Genomic DNA, 23,365 nt, shown 5'->3' on the forward strand with positions numbered 1-23,365 from the left:
CCTAATATCACAAGGTTCTCCTCATAATTATAGTTTCACACCATCTTGCCCAGGCTATGCTGCAAACTCTCTATGGCTTCAATGTGCTTCCTAAATGGAATACCAAATAATGCATACAATGCTCCAGCTGTGAACACGCCAATGCTTTAAAAAAAACCTCTTATTTGCTGTTGTACTTCATGCCCTACTTCCAAAACCCAAAATTCTACGGACATTTTCATTTTCTTGGAGTGTCCAAACGCGGGCAATTGGGACTAGCTTAGTGGTTTTAAAAAAAAAGGGTGGTATGGACAAGTTGGGTTGAAGGGTCTGTTTCCATGCTGTAAACCTCTATGACTCTATCCTGCAGTGCACTTGAATCAGTCGAAGGGTTAAAATGGTTTTCCGTCCTCCCTCACTCCAGGAAGGATTACCCTGTTGGGTGTGCTGGATAGCTGGGTAGTTGGTCTCTTTGTGCTTTTCTCTAACGCATGCCTACAAGTTTTGTGATGGTCAGACTGTGATACCATCCAACTCCCCAACAATCTCTGCATTCTCTCTGGTGCTGAAATGTATAGTGTAGCCTCTGTCACCTCAATGGCCAGTCTTCATGTTTGATGCCAGTCAATGATTTCCTCAGCCTATTCGGAGGCATTGCTCATGGCTTGTCTGGTTGCCACATTACCAGAAGAATGCGGAGGCTTTGGAGTGGGTACAGAAAGGATTTACCAGAATGTTGCCTCGTATGGGGGCATTTTACAGATGCACCATAGAAAACATCCTTTCTGGTTGTATCACAGCTTGGTATGGCTCCTGCTCTGCCCAAGACCGCAAGGAACTACAAAAGATCATGAATGTAGCCCAGTCCATCATGCAAGCCAGTGTCCATTGACTCAGTCTACACTTCCCGCTGCCTCGGCAAAGCAGCCAGCGTAATTAAGGACCCCACGCACCCCGGACATTCTCTCTTCCACCTTCTTCCATTGGGAAAAAGGTACAAAAGTCTGAGGTCACATACCAACCGACTCAAGAACAGCTTCTTCCCTGCTGCCATCAGACTTTTGAATGGACTTGCCTTGCATTAAGTTGATCTTTCTCTACACCCTAGCTATGACAGTAACAATACATTCTGCACTCTCTCGCTTCCTTCTCTATGAACGGTATGCTTTGTCTGCATAGCGCGCAAGAAACAATACTTTTCACTATGTTAATACATGTGACAATAATAAATCAAATCATTAACTATGAGGAGAGGTTGGAGAAACTTGGTTTGTTCTCACTGGAACGATGGAGGTTGAGGGACGACCTGATAGAAGTCTACAAGATTATGAGAGGAATGGATAGAGCGGATAATCAGAAGCTTTATCCCAGGGTGGAAGAGTCAATTACTAGAGGACACAGGTTTAAGGTGTGAGGGGCAAGGTTTAAAGGAGATATACGAGGCAAGTTTTTTTACACAGAGCGTGGTGGGTACCTGGAACTCGCTGCTCGGGGAGGTAGTGGAAGCTGATACGATAGTGACTTTTAAGGGGCATCTGGGCAAATGCATGAAAAGGATGGGAATAGAGGGATATGGTCCCCGGAAGGGTAGGGGGTTTTAGTTCAGTCGGGCAGCATGGTTGGTGCAGGCTTGGAGAGCCAGACGGCCTGTTCCTGAGCTGTAATTTTCTTTGTTCTTTGTATCCAGTGTGACATACAAATATGCATTCACACCGACATTTATTCACCTGTTTTTTTTTCAGCCTCTATTCTGTGCAGTTCACGACTGGATTACACTTTCCAATTATGAATCTAGGTCCCATCATCCAATGCACATTAATTCAGATAGATATTACTGAATGCTCACACTGGCCTTTTTCTCCCTCTTGCTTTCCAGCTGTAATATGACGAAAAATACAGGGTGAAATATCTGCTTTTCATGCAGGTGGATTGATAGATTTAATTACAATATAAATCCATGCGTATTACCGGCAATTTTCTGACCCGGGGTTGCAGATTTGTAAGCACCTGCATCTAAATGACATTTACACCTCAAAACCAGATAAAATTTACGAGATTTGCAGATTTAGGACAGATCAGTTAGCAACAATCGCGATCATATTCCTGAGCCTCAGGAGGAATACCTTGGGAGAGCGGTTGAAGATTTAATGCCGTTCACATCGCCAAGTATTTGAACTAGAATTTTCTAGTGCAGAAGAGGCCATTCAGCTTACTGTGCTTTCAAACTGCATCCAATTATAGGCCCAGTCGCCTGCTTTTTTCCCCTTCCCCCTGAAATCTTTTTCCCTTCAAGTGATTTATCCATTTCCCCTTTGAAAGTTATTATTAACTTTTACAGATGCACCATAGAAAGCATTCTTTCTGGTTGTATCACAGCTTGGCTCCTGCTCTGCCCAAGACCGCAAGGAACTACAAAAGGTCATGAATGTAGCCCAATCCATCATGCAAACTAGCCTCCCATCCATTGACTCTGTCTAGACTTCCCGCTGCCTTGGCAAAGCAGCCATCATAATTAAGGTCCGCACGCATCCCGGACATTCTCTCTTCCACCTTCTTCTGTCGGGAAAAAGATACAAAAGTCTGAGGTCACGTACCAACCGACGCAAGAACAGCTTCTTCCCTGCTGCTGTCAGACTTTTGAATGGACCTACCTCGCATTAAGTTGATTTTTCTCTACACCCTAGCTATGATTGTAACACTACATTCTGCACTCTCTCGTTTCCTTCTCTATGAACAAAGAATAATACAGCACAGGAACAGGCCCTTCGGCCCTCCAAACCTGCACCGATCATGTGTTCCTAACTAGACCATCCGTTTGTATCCCTCTATTCCCAGTCTGTTCATGTGACTATCTAGATAAGTCTTAAATGATCCTAGCGTGTCTGCCTCAACCACCTTGCTTGGTAGTGCATTCCAGGCCCCCACCACCCTCTGTGTAAAATACGTCCCCGCATATCTGTATTGAACCTTGCCCCCCTTACTTTGAACTTGTGACCTCTTGTGTTTGTCATTTCTGACCTGGGAAAAAGCTTCCAACTGTTCATCCTATCTATGCCCTTCATAATTTTATAAACCTCTATTAGGTCGCCCCTCAACCTCCGTCTTTCCAGGGAGAACAACCCTAATTTACTCAATCTCACCTCATAGCTAATACCCTCCATACCAGGCAACATCCTGGTAAACCTTTTCTGCATTCTCTCCAAAGCCTCCACGCCCTTCTGGTAGTGTGGCAACCAGAACTGGATGCAGTATTCCAAATGTGGCCTAACCAACGTTCTATATAACTGCAACATCATATGCCAACTTTTATACTCTATGCCCCGTCCAATAAAGGCAAGCATGCCATATGCCTTCTTTACCACCTTTTCCACCTGTGCTGCCACCTTTAAGGATCTGTGGACTTGCACACCCAGATCCCTCTGTGTCTATACTCCTGATGGTTCTGCCATTTATTGTATAGCTCCCCCCTGCATTAGATCTACCAAAATGCATCACTTTGCATTTATCTGGATTAAATTCCATCTGCCATTTCTCTGCCCAATTTTCCAGCCTATCTATATCCTGCTGTATTCTCTGACAATGTTCATCACTATCCGCAACTCCAGCAATCTTTGTGTCGTCCGCAAACTTACTAATCAGACCAGCTACATCTTCTTCCAAATCATTTATATATATCACAAACAGCAGAGGTCCCAGTGCAGAGCCCTGCGGAACACCACTAGTCACAGACCTCCAATCAGAAAAAGACCCCTCCACTGCTACCCTCTGTCTTCTATGGCCAAGCCAGTTCTGTACCCATCTAGCTAGTTCACAGTATGCTTTGTCTGTATAGCGCGCAAGAAACAATACTTTTCACTGTATGTTAATACATGTGACAATAATAAATCAAATTTAAAAAAATATTGAATCCACTTCAGTCATCACAGTGCATCCTGGGTCACAACAGTTCACTGCATTAAAAAAAACTCCTCCTTTTTCCTCCTTTGCCAATTATCTAAAATCTGTGTCCTCTGCTTACTGACCCCCCCCCCCCCCCGCAACCCCACCGCCACACTCTGAATGGAAGCCATTTTTCCCCCTTGATACGATCCCCCTCGAGACCCAGAACGTTTAAAAAGAAATTGAAACTTCCCAGTTACTGATTGCAAAGGATGACATGACAAGATTATACATTTAAAAACTTTTACTGTAATAAATGAGTATACACTACTGACTAAACACTATCTTTGTAGGCAATTTATGTTTTAAGCTACAGAAATGGACGTTCACGTTTTATACCCACCACAGAATTACATTCATTGGAGCAAACAATACACAGTTGTTCCCAATTTCCAACAGGTTCACATATCCTCGTTTTGCCAAGTAGTTAGATGGCTGCAGGAAGCATCTCTTCGACTAGAGGCTGTGTATGGCCTGTCCCTGGCCGTGGTATTTTACAAAGCTAAGCAGCCTTTACTGCCTGCCGATCATACAGAACTGCTGTCTATCTCTGATATTCATTGATTTGAAGAGAAGCTTGTAACCTTGTCTCAAAAATAGCTTCCTCTGCACTCTTCCTCATGGCAATGAGAATCACATGGGCCTTGTACCTAGGTAGGAATGGTAATTAGCTATTCTTGAGAGCCCAATTATCATTCATCTTGGAACGAAATGGACAGTTTAATGCACAACTATTGACAACCGGACATTCTGAACACTTTTCTGGGAGTTTGGAGACTCAGTCTATCCACTGTTAGCACACAGGTTGCTGTCATTGTCTTCAAGCATCACCTTCTTCTCAGTGGAACAATCTAAGCTTTTCTTTGCTCTCTAACAATCAAACCACCCAGACGTACTGTCAGGCAATGGTCTAGTGGTATTATTGCTGGATGATTAATCCAGAAACTCAGCGAATGTTCTGGGGATCCAGGTTCGAATCCCGCCATGGCAGATGATGGAATTTGAATTCAATACAAAACATCTGGAATTAAGAATCGACTGATCACCATGAAACCATTGTCGGAAAAATCTATCTGGTTCACTAATATCCTTTAGGGAAGGAAATCTACCGTCCTTACCTGTTCTGGCTGACGTGTGTCTCCAGGGCCACAGCAATGTGGTTGACTCTCAACTGCCCTCTGAACAAGGGCATCTGGGAATGGACAATAAATGCTGGCCAAAAACTGCAGAATGCTCACATGATACCCTTCATTTTCCTTTAAATTTAAAGACACACTCCCAACAAAACAATCTTTAAAACCTCATCATTGTAACACTCTCTATTCCATAAAAAATCCTTAATAATTTTAAACACCTCCATTAAATCTCCCCTTTACCTCCTCTGCTCTAAGGAGAACAATCCCAGCTTCCCCCATCTCTTTGCATAACTGCAGTTCCTCATCTCTGGTCCCATTCTCATGCACTCTCTCGTATCCGTCTCAAAGTGCGGAGTGTAGAACTGGACCCGATACTCCAGCTGGGGCCAAACCAGTGATTTCCAAAGAATGAAACCTTAAGAAGCTTCACTTGTGTTTGACCATCTGTGGCCAGAAAGCAACAGCTGGGATGCTAACTGCAAACAGGATGCAGTAAGTGTGTGTGACTGTGTTACAATATGGTGTGAAAATGGGAGGATTCAGCTAATCCCAGCACAGTGTTGGTTGTATACAAGAGACTTTGATGTTTGCACTTGCAAAACAAATTAAGGAGACATCAGTTAGCAAACATGTTTTTTGTTTTATTTGCAAATACGCCATGATTAATCTCACCTCACCAAACTAATCATCAGTGCTCGGATAGCCTTAAAGCTCCTGGGTTTAGTCCCAGATGGTGTGTTTACCCACTGGAAAAATCTGAAATTAATTTTATTTATTGCTCTATTTAAACTTGATTTTTATACTTGGAGACATGAAGGGAAAAAGGGACTGTTTTAATTGAGTTTCTGTTCAAATTATTTCCCCAGAAAATCACAACTTCCCTCTCTGTAACATCCTAAAACATCTCAAGGTGCTTCAAGGAGCAAAGAAAATTTAACAGCAACCCGTACGAGAGATTGGGCGGCACGGGAGTTAACGGTGGTTAGTATTGCTGCCTCACAATGCCAGGGACCCGGGTTCAAGTCCAGCCTTGGGTCACTGTCTGCGTGGAGTTTGCACATTCTCCCCGTGTCTGCCTGGGTTTCCTCCAGGTGCTCCAGTTTCTTCCCATACTCCAAAGATGTGCGGGTTAGGTTGATTGGCCATGCTAGATTGACCCTAGCGACAGGGGGATTAGCAGGATAAATATGAGGGGTTATGGGAATAGGGCCGGGGTAGGATTGTGGTCGGTGAAGACTCGATGGGCTGAATGGCCTCCTTCTGCACTGTAGGGATTCTATGATAATTAAGACAGGTGACTGTTGTGAAGTTGGGTAGAGTCATTGTAGATTGGGAGGTAGGAAGTTAGAATTTGGTGTACTAAAATTGTAAAATGCTGGGGGTAGGGGGTGGGGGGGGTGGATTGCATGGTCCTGTTAAAAGATGCTGCTTTTTCTGTGTTTAGAGATTTAAAATACAAGTATACAGAGAACCCAGACTGAAACATTTATATCGAGAGGCCAAGCAGCAGTTTTTACCAAAACAAGAGGCTTTTGAATTTAGCCAATCAATTTGAATCAGGCACTTAGATACTAAAAACTTATTAAATTTAAATCTGATGGTTTTGACAACCTAGAACCAATCCTATTGTGGGAAATATTGAGATGTCATCACGGGTATGAAAGAAGGGGGCAGTGGGTCAAAGAGGTAGAGCAACTGCCACCTGCCAGAGCTCTCAACTCTCAACTCTGAGCTCTCGACTCTCTCTCGACAGAGAATCGCCGGCTATTATATCTTCATCTATGTCTTAGAGAAAGCACCATCTGGGTAGCAAAGGTACCAAAGAAGTCCCAGGCAGAAGAATCAACAGACAAAGCCCAGAATGTTCTGGAAGACACACAACCTGGTTGTAATTTAGAGAGTGACTAAATTCTATTCTTGTTAATGAGTGGGAAATGTATTTATTTGAACAGCATTCCATTAGAATCTTGTTTTATTCAGGAATAGTTAATAGTTAGAAGGGGTTTATTCGGTTTGTTAATAGTTTAGTTAATTTGCTCACTGTTAGTTAAGTTATGTTTTGAGTTTAGAGAGAGTGCAGGGATTTATTTTGTATTTAACTGCTAGGAGTTGCTGAAGAGCAGGTCACACCACTTCTCACACACTTTTAACAGATTATAGAGCGAGGTACTCCTCTTTGGGTGTTTTGGTGTTTGTTCTCAGAGAGGGAGTCAACCTCCGCTTTATAACAGTGGCCAAAAGCTTTATTAAGGAGGTAGGTTTTAAGAGGAAAGAGAGAAGTAGGGAAGGAATTGCAGAGCTTAGGGCCCTGACAGCTGAAGCATGGCCACCAATGATGGAGCGATGAAAAATGGGGGCATACAAGAGGCCAGAATTAGAGAGATGATGTGAAAGTAGGTGATCTGACTGATGGAGATGATACGGTGTGGGTCGCCAGTGTTGCAAATGGTTTGGTTCAGCCTGAAATAGTGGCGAGGGAGAGGGATGGAGTTGTGAACAGTGTCATAAGTTACTCACGGACAGCTCTGACTGCCTCTAAGTGTGTCACGCACTGGAGCTAATCTTGCCTCACTTTCCTTCGGGGGATTGACAAATCACGACAACTTCACTGAGGGCATCGAGTTGTGTGATTTGGATGTAATGCAACACATGTGTAGATGAAAGGCCAATCAGAATCCACCCGCGATGACTTATTAAATTGTTAGTTGAGCACTCGCGCTCAAGGCAACAATTGTTGACTAATTCTCCTGCATATTATTGATACCCACTGTGATTTTCCTTTTGATGTTATGCGAGATATACGTAGGTACTTAGTTGCATTAGCTCATGCCCAGAAACCCAGGCCTTTTGGGTTTTATTCTGTAAATTAGAAGGCTGCATTGAAATGACTATTTCACTTCTGTCCTTTTTCATATTGAGCACTGAATCACAAGGCATCTTGTTGCATTGTGAGGGCGATGATTGTGTGACAGGTCGGTTTGCCAGACATTGAGCCAACCATTCACAGAAATTGCAATAAAGCATTTGAACTGGAAGTGTGGTTTTGTTCTCACCATTTTCACGGGCCCAACAGCCAAGAATAACAGGGGGGTGAGGGGGGGGATGAGGGTTGTTTGGGCCCCCAACTTGCCTCCTGCAAACCCCTTTCCCCACCCACTGGCTGTTGCCACAGGATAAAGTGGAGGCTGAATTGATCAACGCTGGTGTGGGTACACACACACACACACGCACGCACGCACGTGCGCACACGCACATGCACGCACATGCACACACATGCACGTCCGGCAAGTGTCTGGAGACATTGTGACACCAGTATCCCTGTTGGGGGAAGATTTCCATATTTGTATCTTTGCACTGTCGCACCCAGGTGCGATAATAATTTTCAGTAGAATGTGCCAGAGAGGGTGACAGCAGGGATCGCTGAGGTTTTATACTAGAAGTAGATTTTTCAATGTTTTATTTTTCATAATTGGCTTCTGAGTCACTGGTGATTATGAGGCTTTCACCAGGCTTTCTTTCTGTTCTCTGCTGAGTCACATACTCCACAGAGAACTATAAGAGGATGGACGGCCCTGACTACAAGATACAGAGAGAGTGTTATCTTTCAATCTATAACGACAATGCACTCGCTAACCTGAGCCAGCGGTGAGAAACACAGTGTGAATTGTTTTTTTTTTAGCGTAAATCTTTGTTCTCCTCAAGGTGAGGTGATATAAAAGGTCAGATTAGAATATTTTCCATTCCATGCACTCAATCCCAGGACAGGTACAGCACGGGGTTAGATACAGAGTAAAGCTCCCTCTACACTGTCCCCATCAAACACACCCAGAACAGGTACAGCACGGGGTTAGATACAGAGTAAAGCTCCCTCTACACTGTCCCCTTCAAACACTCCCAGGACAGGTACAGCTGATGCACTATCAATTACGATATGAAGACTCCAGTGAGTGAGTGAAATTAACAGGCTTTTATACACAAAGAACAGGAGCACACCCTTGTAGCTGACCTGGCCTAGACTGAGGCGAGGAGGAGGAACCATCACCTTTATACCTCACTCTGGGTGGAAAGGGAGGAGTCTCAGGTGGAAGGGGAGGAGTCTCGGGCCAGGTGCAGCATGGGTGTGTCCAGGCATACACATGTAGTTACAGTGGTTCACCACAACAGCATGGGGTTAGATACGGAGTAAAGCTCACTCTACACTGTCCCCATCTAACACTCCCAGGACAGATACAGCGCGGGGTTAGATACAGAGTAAAGCTCCCTCCACACTGTCCCCATCAAACACTCCCAGGGCAGGTACAGCTCGGGGTTAGATAGAGTCCACATTGTCCCGTGAGACATAGGTACAACACTTCCTGTAAACATCACCATTTAGAAGGACAAGGATAGAAGACACGAGTGAATTTTCCCCACTGAGTGATGCAATGCAGGCAGCATTCGATCATTATCATGGGGTCGGAACCCTGGAACTCTCCTCTACCACATAGACTGCAACTGGAGAAGACTGATCCTCACCTTCTCAAGGGTCAACTAGACATCGGCAATACATGTTGGTCCTGCCATTGATGGCCAAAGCCTGAATCCTACAAAGTTACAGCAGGGTAAAGCTCCCTTTACATTACCATAACACAATATCTCAGCTATCCTGGTTAGATCTGCTAAAAACAATCCTTTTTAATTTGATTTATTATTGTCACATGTATTAACATACAGTGAAAAGTATTGTTTCTTGTGTGCTATACAGACAAAGCATACCGTTCATAGAGAAGGAAATGAGAGATTGCAGAATGTAGTGTTACAGTCATAACCCCGGATTGCAGATTAAGTGTTAATGGATAATGGAGTGCTCCTTCACTAACAGACTCCCAGACTTTTATTTATTTTTGTGGAGAGCAAATTTGGAAACTTAATTCAGGAGGATTTGAGTTACCGTGGCAACTGTTGTATTACAGCTGGCATTCAAACCCAACTTTGGGATTTGTTCCCAGGATATTGGCAAAGTTTCTGATTGTGGTATGGCTGTGTGCGCGATGTCTTCAGCGAGTGAGTGAACACCCAGACAGACTGATTTCTGACCGCTCGGGGAATCGAAGGGAGCGGGGAGCGGGCAGGAAGTTAGAGTTGTGGAAGAATGTCAGCCAGGATAACACCGAATGCTCGAGGAGCCTTAACGAACCACTCCAGCCCCTACTACTTGTGTTCTTATTCAGTCCAGTGTGTGTGTGGTTGACCATGTGACATTTGACCAGATGACATTTGATCACGTGACGTCTGGGCATGTGTAACCAAGAATGTGGCATTGATTGTGTGATTATTGCCCACTGTGGTGTGAGCTGCCTTTAGTTCAACACCTCAGCATTTTCAAAACCAAATAAAATATTGATTAAGGAGGCATTGAGACGCAGAAGGAAGCCAATTGCCCAGTGAGTCCATGAATTATAGGATAATTTATAAATCAAAGCATGTCTGGTGAACTGATTTCCTGATTATGTTTTTGTTTTTCTCGGCTGTGAGAGATCTTTCCACTGTTTTTGTTCTTACTCCCTGTTTTTCCCCTGGATTATCCATTTTTACTCTCTCTCTCTCTCTCTCTCTCTCTCCCCCCCCCCCCCCCCCCCCCCCCACCTTCTTTGGCCTGACCATACTGGCTCCAGCGCCCATGCAAAGAATAAAGAAAATTACAGCACCAGAACGGGCCCTTCGGCCCTCCAAGCCTGCACTGATCATGCTGCTCATCTGAACTAAAACCCCCTACCCTTCTGGGAACTATCTGGGAACAGTAGCACAGTGGTTAGCACTGCTGCTTCACCGCTCCAGGGACCTGGGTTCAAATCCCGGCTCGGGTCGCTGTCTGTGTGGAGTTTGCACATTCTCCCCGTGTCTGCGTGGGTTTCCTCCGGGTGCTCCGGTTTCCTCCCACAGTCCAAAGGTGTGCGGGCTAGGTTGATTGGCCATTCTAAATTGCCCCTTAGTGTCCCGGGATGCATAGGTTAGCGGGATTAGTGAGTAAATATGTAGGAATATGGGGATAGGGCCTGGGTGGGATTGTGGTCGGTGCAGACTCGATGGGCCGAATGGCCTCTTTCTGCACTGTAGGATTCTATGATTCTATGATCTCCCTCCTTTTCATGTATTTGCCCAGACGCCCCTTTAAAGTCACTGTCGTACCTGCTTCCACTACCCCCCCGGCAGCGAGTTCCTGGCACCCACCACCCTCTGTGTAAAAAAAAAACTTGCCTCGTACATCTCCTTCTAACCTTACCCCTCACACCTTAAACCTATGCCTCCTAGTAATTGACTCTACCTCCCTAGGAAAAAGCCTCTGACTATCCACTCTGCCCCTCGTAATCTTCGAGACGAGCTTTCTTTCTTTTTATTCATTCTTAGAATCTGGTCATTGTTGGCATTTATCGTGCATCTCTATTCGCCCTTCAGAGGTGGTGGTGAGTCCCCAAAGACCATGTGGCGAATGTGCTTCCATTTGCCTTGTTGTTATCTGGGATTGTCCACTTGCAGCGCAGTGCAGGCTTGGTAGGCCAAAGAGCCTCTTCCTGTGCTGTACTATTCTTTGCTCTGTGTTCTGGTCCCATGCTGTGAGGGAGGGAATTCCAGGATTTCTTTCTGTTTCTGCTGCTCTTGTCCCACTCCTGGAAATCTGGTCCTTCAAGTGAAATTACTTAGAATCACAGAATGGTTACCGCACAGAAGGAGGCCATTCAGCCCATTGTGTCTGTGCTGGCTCTTTACAAAAGTAATTCACCGGGTGCCACTCCTCAGTCTTTTCCCAGTAGCCCTGCACATTCTTCCTCCTCTTCAGATAATTCCCTTTCGAAAGCCTCACTTGAAGCTGCTGCTTCCTCACTCCAGGGTCATGCATTCCAGGCCCTCATCACTCGCTGGGTGAAAATGCTTTTCCCTCGGGTCACCAGACCTCCTTTTGCCAATTACGTGAAATCTGTGCTCTCTGATTCTTGATCCTTCCACCAATGGGAGCAATTTCTCCACAATAAACTTTCGAGTGAATCTAAATATCTGATCAATCCAGTCTCCTCTCGGCTTTCTATTCTCCCAGTCCCAATTTCTCCGATCTGTCCACATAACTAAAGTCCTTCATCCCAAGAACATTCTCGTGAATCTTTTCTGCACTCTGTAGAAAGGGTCGAGAGCTTGAAGTTTCTAGGTGTCCAGACCACCAACAACTTGTCCTGGTCCCCCCATGCTGACACTATAGTTAAGAAAGCCCACCAACGCCTCTACTTTCTCCAAAGACTAAGGAAATCTGGCACATCAGCTACGACTCTCGCCAACTTTTACAGATGCACCATAGAAAGCACCCTTTCTGGTTGTATCACAGCTTGGTTTAGCCCCTGCTCTGCCCAAGACCGCAAGGAACTACAAAAGGTTGTGAATGTAGCCCAATCCATCACGCAAACCAGCCTCCCATCCATTGACCCAGTTGACACTTCCCGCTGCCTCAACAAAGCAGCCAGCATAATTAAGGACCCCACACACCCCAGACATTCTCTCTTCCGTCGGGGAAAAAGATACAAAATTCTGAGGTCACATACCAACTGACTCAAGAACAGCTTCTTCCCTGCTGCTGTCAGACATTTAAATGGACTTACCTTGCATTAAGTTGATCTTTCTCTACACCCTGGCTATGACTGTAACACTACATTCTGCACTCTCTTGTTTCCTTCTCAATGAACGGTATGCTTTGTCTGTATAGCGCACAAGAAACAATACTTTTCACTATGTTAATACATGTTATTTGTCATTTATATTAATGATTTGGATGAGAATATAGGAGGCATGGTTAGTAAGTTTGCAGATGACGTAGTGTACAGTGAAGAAAGTTATCTCCAATTGCAACGGGATCTTGATCAATTGGGCCAGTGTGCTGACGAATGGCAGATGGAGTTTAATTTAGATAAATGCGATGTGATGCATTTTGATAGATTGAACCAGGGCAGGATTTACTCAGTTAATGGTAGGGCATTGGGGAGAGTTACAGAACAAAGAGATCTAGGGGTACATGTTCATAGCTCCTTGAAAGTGGAGTCACAGGTGGACAGATCACCTGTGACTCCCTACAGATCAGCCATGATCTTGTTGAATGGCGGGGCAGGCTCGAAGGGCCAGTTGGCCTACTCCTGCTCCTATTTCTTATGTTCTTATGACAGAGTGGTGAAGAAGGCATTCAGCATGCTTGGTTTCATTGATCAGAACATTGAATACAGGAGTTGGGACATCTTGTTGAAGTTGTACAAGACATCGGTAAGGCCACACTTGGAATACTGTGTACAGTTCTGGTCACCCTATTATAGAAGGGATATTATTAAACTAGAAAGAGTGCAGAAGAGGTTTACTAGGATGCTACTGGGACTTGATGGATTGAGTTATAAGGACAGGCTAGATAGACTGGGACTCTTTTCTCTGGGGCGTAGGAGGCTGAGGGGTGATCTTATAGAGGTCTATAAAATAATGAGGGGCACAGATCAGCAAGTCAGTCAATATCTTTTCCCGAAGGTAGGGGAGTCTAAAACTAGAGGGCATAGGTTTAAGGTGAGAGGGGAGAGACACAAAAGTGTTCAGAGGGGCAATTTTTTCACAGAGGGTGGTGAGTGTCTGGAACAAGCTGCCAGAAGTAGTGGTCGAGGCGGGTACAGTTTTGTCTTTTAAAAAGCATTTAGATAGTTACATGGGTACGATGGGTATCGAGGGATATGGGCCAAATACAGGCAATTGGGACTAGCTTAGGGGGCTTAGCGGCATGGACAAGTTGGGCTGAAGGGCCTGTTTCCATGCTGTAAACCTCTGACTCTCTGTGACAATAATAAATCAAATCAAAAACCTCCACATCCTTTCTAAAGTATGGTGCCCATAACTGGACACAATGCTGCAACTGGGGTAGAACCAGTGTTTTATGCAGGTTTTACATAACCTTGTTTTTGAAATCCATATCCCTATTGATAAAGCTTCTTGATATAAGCTCAAAGAACTCCCTTTCTCAATCTATCTCCAGCTTTGTTTGAGTGCAAACACTCTCAATGGTATTGATGCTAGGCTGAGTTCTCTTCTAATTTTGCTCTCTTGTTACTCCAGAGCGTGGTTAGCACTACTGCCTCACAGCGCCAGGGACCTGGGTTCGATTCCCAGCTTGGGTGACTGTGTGGAGTCTGCACTTTCTCCCTGTGCCTGCATGGGTTTCCTCCGGGTGCTCCAGTTTCCTCATACAGTCTGAAAGATGTGTGGGTTAGGTTGATTGGCCATGCTAAATTGACCCAAGCGTTGGGGGATTGGTGGGGTAAATGTGTGGGGATGCGGGAATAGGGCCTGATTGGGATTATGTTCGGTACAGACTCGATGGACTGAATGGCTCCTTCTGTACTGTATGGATTCTATGAACATCGCAATATTCCAGCTGATCCAACATTCTTATTGCGTTGAAATTGAGAATCATCCCGATTCCTCCAACTCTAAATCATACTTCCCAGGACTTCTAAAAGAACACCATCCTTTCCCTCCGTCACCTTCCTGCAATTTAGAATTCCTATAGTGCAGAAGGAGGCCATTCAGCCCATGTAGTCTGCACTGACTCTCCAACAGAGCATCTTACCCAGACCCTATCCCCGTAAATCCACATATTTACCCCACTAATCCACTTAACCTACACATCTTGGTACAGTAAGGGACAATTTAGCATGGCCAATCCCCCTAACCTACACATCTTGGGACACTAAAGGGCAATTTAACATGGCCAATATGCCTAACCTGCACATCTTTGAAGTGTGGGAGGAAACCAGAGCACTCGGACAAAACCCACACAGACACGGGGAGAATGTGCACAGACAGACACCCGAGGCTGGAATTGAACCTGGGTCCTTGGCGCTGTGAGGCAGCAATGCTAACCACTGTGCCACCTTTAGTGCCAACGTGCTATCCTAAAAGTGCTGAAAAGTACTTTCTTGATTGTAAAGCTCTCAAGCGAATCCTAAAGTGCTTCAGAAACGTGATGTCAATCCTGCTTTCTCGCTCCTTGGGCTTTTTAAAGGTGAGGCTTTGTCCTGTTTCTATTTGCCTCGTTGTTATCTGGGATTATCCGCTTGCAGCGATGAAGGATGGGCTGAAGGAGAGACATTCCAGATGTTATGGAAAATTGGAAGCCTCTTGCTTCTCAGACAGCAGAGCAGTGGGGTTAGAGACACTCAACTCTCGCTTAATGCAGCTGAAACACACTGTTGCTCAGCAACCATAAAAATAGCCGTAAGTGTACAGCTTTTTATAAATCTGTGCTTATGATTGATCTATTGGTTGGAGTAGTTCAGCGGGTGACAGTTCTGCCACTGAGTCAAGCCAGGCGTGACATGACAGGCAGATTCCTGCCTCATACCGAGTTACTGGAAATCAATTAAAGAAGCCCTTCTTTTACTTAACAACACGTGAATTAGGAGAAGCAAAGAACCATTCGGCCCCTCGAGTCTGCCCTGCCATTCAATAAGATCATAGTATCCCTACAGTGCACAAGGAGGCCATTCAGCCCATCGAGTCTGCACCAACCACAATCCCACCCAGACCCTATTCCCATAACCCCACATATTTACCCTGCTCATCCCCCTGACAGTAGGGTCAATTTAGCACGGCCAATCAACCTAACCTGCACAACTTTGGGCCCAGATTTTCCAGCGCTGGCTGTGGTTGTAAGACTGTCGCCAGATGGACCCGCAATCTCCCACAACCGGCTGGTATGCCCATCACCCGCCTCAGTGGCTGCCCTGCTAGCTGGCTGTACAGTGGAATGGTCACCCCTTCATGGTGACGACATTGTCACTGTGGCTCACTTTGTATCAATGAATTTTGCCAAAGCTCTTTCGTGGCAGTTGGACATGCCCGCTATCTCTTTCTGCACCACCCATTGGCAAATCCCACCTCTGACGGTGAAGGTGCTGATCGATCTCTCCATGATAGAAATTCTCCTATTGGAGCTTCTTCACCATCTTTAATTAGTCAGGGTTCCAGGGGGCAGCCATTGAGTTGATACCTCCTCAAACTGTCCCCAGAATCCCAGCTGGTTGGCTCCCGATGGTCTGTTCATACCGATGATGGGATTAACATCCACATACAAAAATCCATAGACTCTGTTTCCGACTGGATAGTTCCTGACTGTCAAACAGCCTCCAATATTTTAATAGTTCTTAAAGAAAAGTGTTCAAAGAGTTTTGAAACCTCCCTCCTGATTCTTCTTCTTGTCTTGGAGATTAGTTTTTAATTCCTGGTGACTCCAGCCAACCCTGGAGGGTTTTAGCCAAAGCCGCGCAACCACCCCCCCCCCCCACCCCCCCCCCCCCCCCCCCCCCCTCCAGTTTATCAATCCTTCTCCCCATGATTGGTGCTCGGGTCTCAGCCGACATTTCTATTGCTCTGCGCCAGAGAGTAAAGTGACCAACTTCTCTTTGTTTATCTCTGTTCAACATATTGCAAAGGTGACTGCGCAGAAACTAATCTGAAATAACCTCCTGATACGCACTTCCCAGCTCTCGAGCGGCAGCCAGGATTGTTAACTCTTTGCAGGAGAAATAACTCGCATTTATATTTTTAAGGCAAGGATAGATAAATTTTTGAACAGTAAAGGAATTAAGGGTTATGGTGAGCGGGCGGGTAAGTGGAGCTGAGTCCACAAAAAGATCAGCCATGATCTTATTGAATGGCGGAGCAGGCTCGAGGGGCCAGATGGCCTACTCCTGCTCCTAGTTCTTGTGTTCTTTATATCGTGCCTTTAACAAACTCAGGATGTCCCATGGTGCATTACAGGGAAATGACGTGTTGTCAGTGCTGTCTTGCAGGAAGTACAGCAGCCAATCTGAGCACAGTAAGATCCCACAAACAGCAGTGTGAAAGTGAACAGATAATCGGTTTTGTTTTAGTGCTGAGGGATAAATATTGATGAGGATGTGGAGGAGAGCTCTCCAGATCTCCCTCAAATTGTGACCAAGAGATCTCCGTCTCCACCTCAGCGGGAATTCGAGACCTTGGTTTAAGGTCTCATTGGAAAGACCACGGTGCACAATTGATTCTCCCTCCCACCATGAGAATCATCAGTGTCTCTGTAGAATTGATGATCCCTTCAGCGGGAGGGGAGGGGCATCTCATCAAAGACCCTTTACCCTGTAAAGTCAATAGTGGCATCACTTCCATTGCCTCTTAAGGCTTCTAAGCTTCCCTCTGTTACTCCCGTACCTAACTCTCAGCCAACATAATTAGTAACGGTGCCACAGTGGTTAGCACTGCTGCCTCACAGCGCCAGGGACCAGGTTTGATTCCCTTCTTGGGTCACTGTCTGTGTGGAATTTGCACATTCTCTCCGTTTCTGCGTGGGTTTCCTCCGGGTGCACCGGTTTCCTCCCACAGTCCAAAGATGTGCGGGTTAGATGGATTGGCCATGGTAAATTGTCCCTTGGTGTCAGGGGAACTAGCTAGGGTAAATGCATGAGGTTATGGGGATAGGGCCTGGATGGGATTGTGGTCGGTGCAGTCTCGATGGGCCAAATGGCCTCCTTCTGTACTGTAGGGATTCTATGAATAGCATAGCATATGATGCATGGATGCAAGATGTGTCTCAGAGCAGAACAGAAGATAAGAGGCGGAAGAAGGAGGATCTCTTGAATTCTAAAGGTTCATTCGAGTGGAGAGTCTGGAGCTCAATCAAGGCAAATGGAGCCAAGTAGGGTCATAGATGCTGAGGTACGAGTTAGTCATGATCTAACTGAATGGTGCCATATGATAAGGGGCTGAATGGTCTCCTCCTGTTCTGTGTAAGAGACGTGCATGGACCCCAAGGTCTAACGGGAAGGCTCACTCACCACCTAAGCTCATGTGTTAAACAGTGGCCACTTTGGGGTGAGTCTGGAAGACAGTGGGGTCTCCTGGACTGCAGCCACAGCTGGTAGTTTGCTGCCTTTGGGACTGGATGGGAGAAAATGGGAATGGATCCAACCTGATCAGACCCGGGGAGCAGAAACCGATAAGATAGGGATGGGGGGGAGGAGTAAAGAGCAAACACATCACGTGTTCCCTCCTGATGTGTGTGGGAGTGAAAGTCCTTGGATGTCAATACAGGAACAGACAAAGTTTCTGTTGTGTGTGGGCTGGAGTACTGACGTTATCGCAGTGCAGACTATAAGTGCTTCCCTGCCATGTGTGGGTGTACAAGGCTTTATGCAGAAGTGTGTATGTGAGCATAATATATATGTACACATCGGATCCTCAATAAGGTGCCGCACAAGAGGTTGTTACAAAAATTAGGACTCATGGGATTGGGAGTAATATATCAGCACCGACTGAGGATTGTTTAATGGACGGAATTCACAGAGTAGGAATAAACGGGTCCTTTTTGGGGTTGGCAGGCTGTAACTAGTGGGGCGCAGCAAGGATCACTGCTCGAGTCTCAGCGATTTACAATTTATTTCAATCACTTAGACGAGGGAATGAAATACAAGTTTTCCTAATTTTATGTCAACATGAAACAAAATGTGGGGAAAAACACAAGCAGATTTAGCCCAGGGTAAATGAAAGGGAACACCTGCCCCATCCTGCCCCAAAATGCTCTGAGGACCCGGGTTCGAATCCCACCACGGCAGATGGTGGACTTTGAACTCAATAGAAAATATCTGGAATTAAGAATCTACTGATGACCATGAAACCATTGTTGATTGTCGGAAAAATCCATCTGGTTCACCAATGTCCTTTAGGGAAGGAAATCTGCCATCCTTACCCTGGTCTGGCCTGCATGTGACTCCAGAGCCACAGCAATGTGGTTGACTCTCAACTGCCCTCAGGCAACTAGAGATGGGCAATAAATGCTGGCCATCCAGCGATGTCCCACGAGTGGAAGCAGATACGAAAGTGAATTTTTAAGGGACGTCTTGACAAATACATGAATAGGATGGGAATAGAAGGATATGGTCCCTGGAAGGGTAGGGGGTTTGAATTCAGTCGGGTATGGTTGGTGCAGGCTTGGAGGGCCGAAGGGCCTGTTCCTATGCTATAATGTTCTTTGTTCCTTGTTCTTTGAATGAATTTTTACAAAGTGTCTGAAAAACTCTTAATCTCGGTCTGAATATACTCAATGACAGAGTGTCCACAACTCTCTGAGGTAGAGAATTCCAAAGATTCACAATGAAGAAATTTTTCCTCTCACCAGAAACCAAAGTGGCCGACCCTTTATCCTGTGTCCCTGTGTTTTGACTCTTCAGCCAGGGGGAGATCTACCCTATCAGGTTCTCTTATTAAAAGAAATATATAGTTTTTTCGCTGAGATCATCCCTCATTCTTCTAAACTCCAGAAAGCATAAGCCCCACTATAATCAATCTCTCCCCATAGGAATGCTTTCTCTTCCCTGGAGTCAGGCTAGTAAACCTTTGTTGCATCAGCTATGAAGCATGGATGTCTTTCCTTGGGTATGGAGACTAACACTGTACACTATTGTCCAGGTATAGTTTCACCAAAATCCTGCATAATTGCTGTCACATTTCCTTACTCCTTTTCTCCAATCCATTTGCAATGACGGCCAACATGCCATTGCCATTCCTAATTGTTGTTGTTCACACATGTTAACTTCATGTGCAAGGACACCCAAATCTCTCTGCTGTTTAATTAGTCAGGAGCCGGGATATTCAGGCCCTCCACACCGCAGAGTCAACGGGCCTTTGGCTGGTCATCAAATTTTCTATCCCACCTGTGATGAGGACTGGAAAATCCTGGCCTAGGGTTCCAAGGATGGGATTCCAGCACCCCCCCCCCCAACCTCCCACCAAACATGTTCCAGTAGCAGAGTGAGCTTCCCATTGGCTGCCAGTGGGATCTTCCAGTCCCAGCCAAAGTCTATCACCCGTCCCACCGCCGGGGAACCCGCCCAAGGAGGTCGTCTTCAGCGGGGCTGAAAGATCCCACCGACAGGAAGGGTGGAAAATCCCGCCCGAAGACTTAACGGTACAGAAGAAGGCCATTTGGCCCTTCAAGTCAATGCCAGCTCTCAGTAGAACAATCCGTTCAGTCCCATTTCCTTGCTGTATCTTCCTATCCCTGTTTATTTCACTCGAGCACCAATCCAATTTCCTTTTGGAATCATTGAATGTCTCTGCTTCCATTACCCTCCTGGGCACAAAATGCCAGGTCATCGCCACGTGATTTTTTAAAAAAGAAAAGTCCTTTTTACATTCCCATCTTGTTTAAAAAAAACCTGTGCCCCCATCATCGTACCATGAGCTAATGGCAACAGCTTTTCTTTATCTCTCCTGTCATCATCTTAGCTTTGGAGAGGGTTCAGAAAAGGTTTACCCGGTCTTTGCCTTGATTTGGAGGGTATTAGCTATGAGGAAAGATTGGACAAACTTGGGCAACCCGATAGAAGTTTACAAAATTATGAGGCATGGATAGAACGGTTAGTCGGAGTATTTTTCCCAGGATAGAAATGTCACTTACTAGGGGACAGAGGTTTAAGGTAAAAGGGGGAAAGTTTATAGGAGATGTGATCGGCAAGTTTTTTACAGAGGGTGGTAAGTGCTTGGAATGCGCTGCTGGAGGAGGTGGTAGAAGCAGATACAATAGCAATGTTTAAAAGGCATCTTGACAGATACATGAATAGGCGGCACGGTGGCACAATGGTTAGCACTGCTGCCTCACACGCCAGAGACCCGGGTTCGATTCCCAGCTTGGATCACTGTCTGTGTGGAGTTTGCATGTTCTCTCTGTGTCTGAGTGGGTTTCCTCCGGGTGCTCCGGTTTCCTCCCACAGTCTGAAAGACGTGCTGCTTAGGTGCATTGGCCATGCTAAATTCCCCCTCAGTGTACCTGAACAGGCGCCGGAGTGTTGCGACCAGGGGATTTTCACAGTAACTTCATTGCCGTGTTAATGTAAGCCTACTTATGACACTAATAAATAAACTTAAAACAGGCAGGAAATAGAGGGATACGAACCGCGTAGAGGCAAAAGGCCTTTAGTTTAGAAAGCTGTTCCTGTGCTGTACTGTTCTTTGTGATACATCTCGATCAAATCTCCCCTCAACTGCAAGGAGAACAATCCCAGCTTCTCCAACCCAACCTTGTTGCTAAACCATGCCCCCAGCCCCCTCCCCGCCTATCTCTGAAACCATTCTGGTAAATCTCCCTCCACACCGTCTTGGATCCTCACCTCCGTCCTAAATTGTGGCGACGAGAACTGAATACAGTACTCTAGTTGTGGCCTAACCAGCATTTTATAAAGGTTTAGTATAACTTTCCTGCTTTCTGTATTTCTTTCTGCACTTAAAAATATATCAACGCCATCAAAAGGTTATTTCTTGTTTGATTGGAGGATATCCTTTTATTAATTTGTCCAGCTGTAGAGAAACCATTTACGAAGCAGTTGGGATTTACTCGAGGGTAATTGGTGAAGCTTCTTTTACTGGTCGTCGAGTTTCCGGGATTGGCCTGGAGTCTCCGGGAATTAAAGATTAATCTCCTGCTGGGACCAACACCCGGGGAGAAGAAGCATCAAAAATAAAGTGTGCTTTTTGTCATACTTTGTAAACACTTGTTTATGAGTTATTGGAGGGTTTTTTGAAAGGTTGGTTTCTTTTAATGGGACTGGGGTGTTAAAAGCAGGAGGTCTAATGTTAAAACTTTCAGACAGTCCAATCAGAATTGGAGACCTTTGTCTGCATTGCTGGTGCCTCAGTGAGTGGTTGGGAGTGAGAGAGTGACAGTGAGGAAGGAAACATATTGAGATCACCGGAAGGACATTTCCTGTGTTTCAAACTATCTGATGAGCCCCCAGAATAGATTGCTGTTTTTCATGGTATAATTCATTGTTGCAAAAGTCAGGGCAGTTGTCTAACAATGCAACGTAGGTCGTGTCAGTCACAAGTTATTATGATACCGTCAAATGCTGGTTCAGAAAGCCAACTTTGTACTAACTTTCCCCTATTAATTTTCACGCATGTGCGCACGCCCCCGCATGTGTGCGGGCGCCTGCGTGTGTGTGTGTGGGTTAATTTGTGTCTGCATGTCTGTGTATCCCTGCCAGCGGGATCTTTCCATCACTTGTCTTTCAGTCTTTTATGGAATCATAGAATCCCTACAGTGCAGAAGGAGGCCATTCGGCCCATCGAGTCTGCCTTGACCACAATCCCACCCAGGCCCTATTCCCATAACCTCACATATTTACCCTGCCAATCTCCTGACACTAGGGTCAATTTAGCATGGGCAATCGACCCAACCTGCACATCTTTGGACTGAGGAGACTTTAAACAAAAGCCTTTCCAGTGGATGTGAACATTCCACAGCCGCTATGGGAGAGTTTCCTCCGCCGTGACCAATACTTATCCCTCAGTCAACAAAGCAGGAAGCACAGATTATCTGCTCAGTATCACATTGCTGTTTGTGGGAGCTTGCTGTGTCCTGTTTCCTACATTACAACAGTATCAACACTTCAGGCGTACGTCATTGGCTGTAAAGCACTCTGGGATAGCCTGAGGATGTGACAGGCGCTATAGAATTACAAGTTGTTATTACCAAAAGTATCAGCAACTTCGAGAGAGGCTGAGAGAAACTCCTCTGAGTGGAAATAAGTTCCTGTTTAGGCACGAGGTCCAGAATCTGGAGAAGCTGGGATTGTTCTTCTGAAAGCAGAGATGGTTAAGAGGAGATTTAAAAGAGATGTTGATAGAGTAAATAAGGAGAAACTGTTTCCTGTGGCAGGAGGTTGATTAACTGGAGGGGCAAAAGATTTAAAGTGAAGGCCAGTGGTGAAATGAGAAAACATTATCTAAACACGGTGTGTTGTGACCTGGATGTGGATTACAAACTAATGTTTAACAGGGATTGGTTATATACATGAAGAGAACTGGGGAAGCAGGGGCATAGTGGTATTATCACTGGACTTGTAATCCAGAGAGCCAGGGTAATGCTCTGGGGACCTGGATTCAAATCCCACCACAGCAGATGGTGAAATTCGAATTCAATAAAATCTGGAATTAAAAGTCTAATGATTTGATTAATCATTGTCACATGGATTAGTGTACAGTGAAAAGTATTGTTTTTTGCGCAAACAGACAAGGCATACCATTCATTGAGGAGGAAAGGAGAGGGTGCAGAATAAGAACATAAGAACATAAGAAATAGGAGCAGGAGTAGGCCATCTGGCCCTTCGAGCCTGCCCCGCCATTCAACAAGATCATGGCTGATCTGAAGCGAATCAGTTCCACTTACCCGCCTGCTCCCCATATCCCCTAATTCCCTTATCGATCAGAAAACTATCTACCCGTGATTTAAA

At 45.4% G+C, this 23,365-nt stretch overlaps 1 protein-coding gene across 3 annotated transcripts in view; it reads left to right on the top strand.

Moving 5' to 3' along the window:
• The window catches only part of LOC144479625 (3',5'-cyclic-AMP phosphodiesterase 4C-like), a 330,099-nt gene that overhangs the window by 106,960 nt on the left and 199,774 nt on the right, over positions 1–23,365 (top strand). Inside the window, exon 1 of one of the 3 annotated variants that reach the window (XM_078198565.1) lies at positions 9,553–9,655. The exons of the other annotated variants lie outside the window; for them this stretch is intronic. The gene's annotated coding sequence lies outside the window, so the exon portion shown is untranslated. Of the gene's footprint in view, positions 1–9,552; positions 9,656–23,365 lie in introns of those variants that run through there. 3 annotated transcript variants of the gene reach the window in all.

Source organism: Mustelus asterias, chromosome 26 (assembly GCF_964213995.1).
Source record: "Mustelus asterias chromosome 26, sMusAst1.hap1.1, whole genome shotgun sequence".
Taxonomy (NCBI): Eukaryota; Metazoa; Chordata; class Chondrichthyes; order Carcharhiniformes; family Triakidae; genus Mustelus; species Mustelus asterias.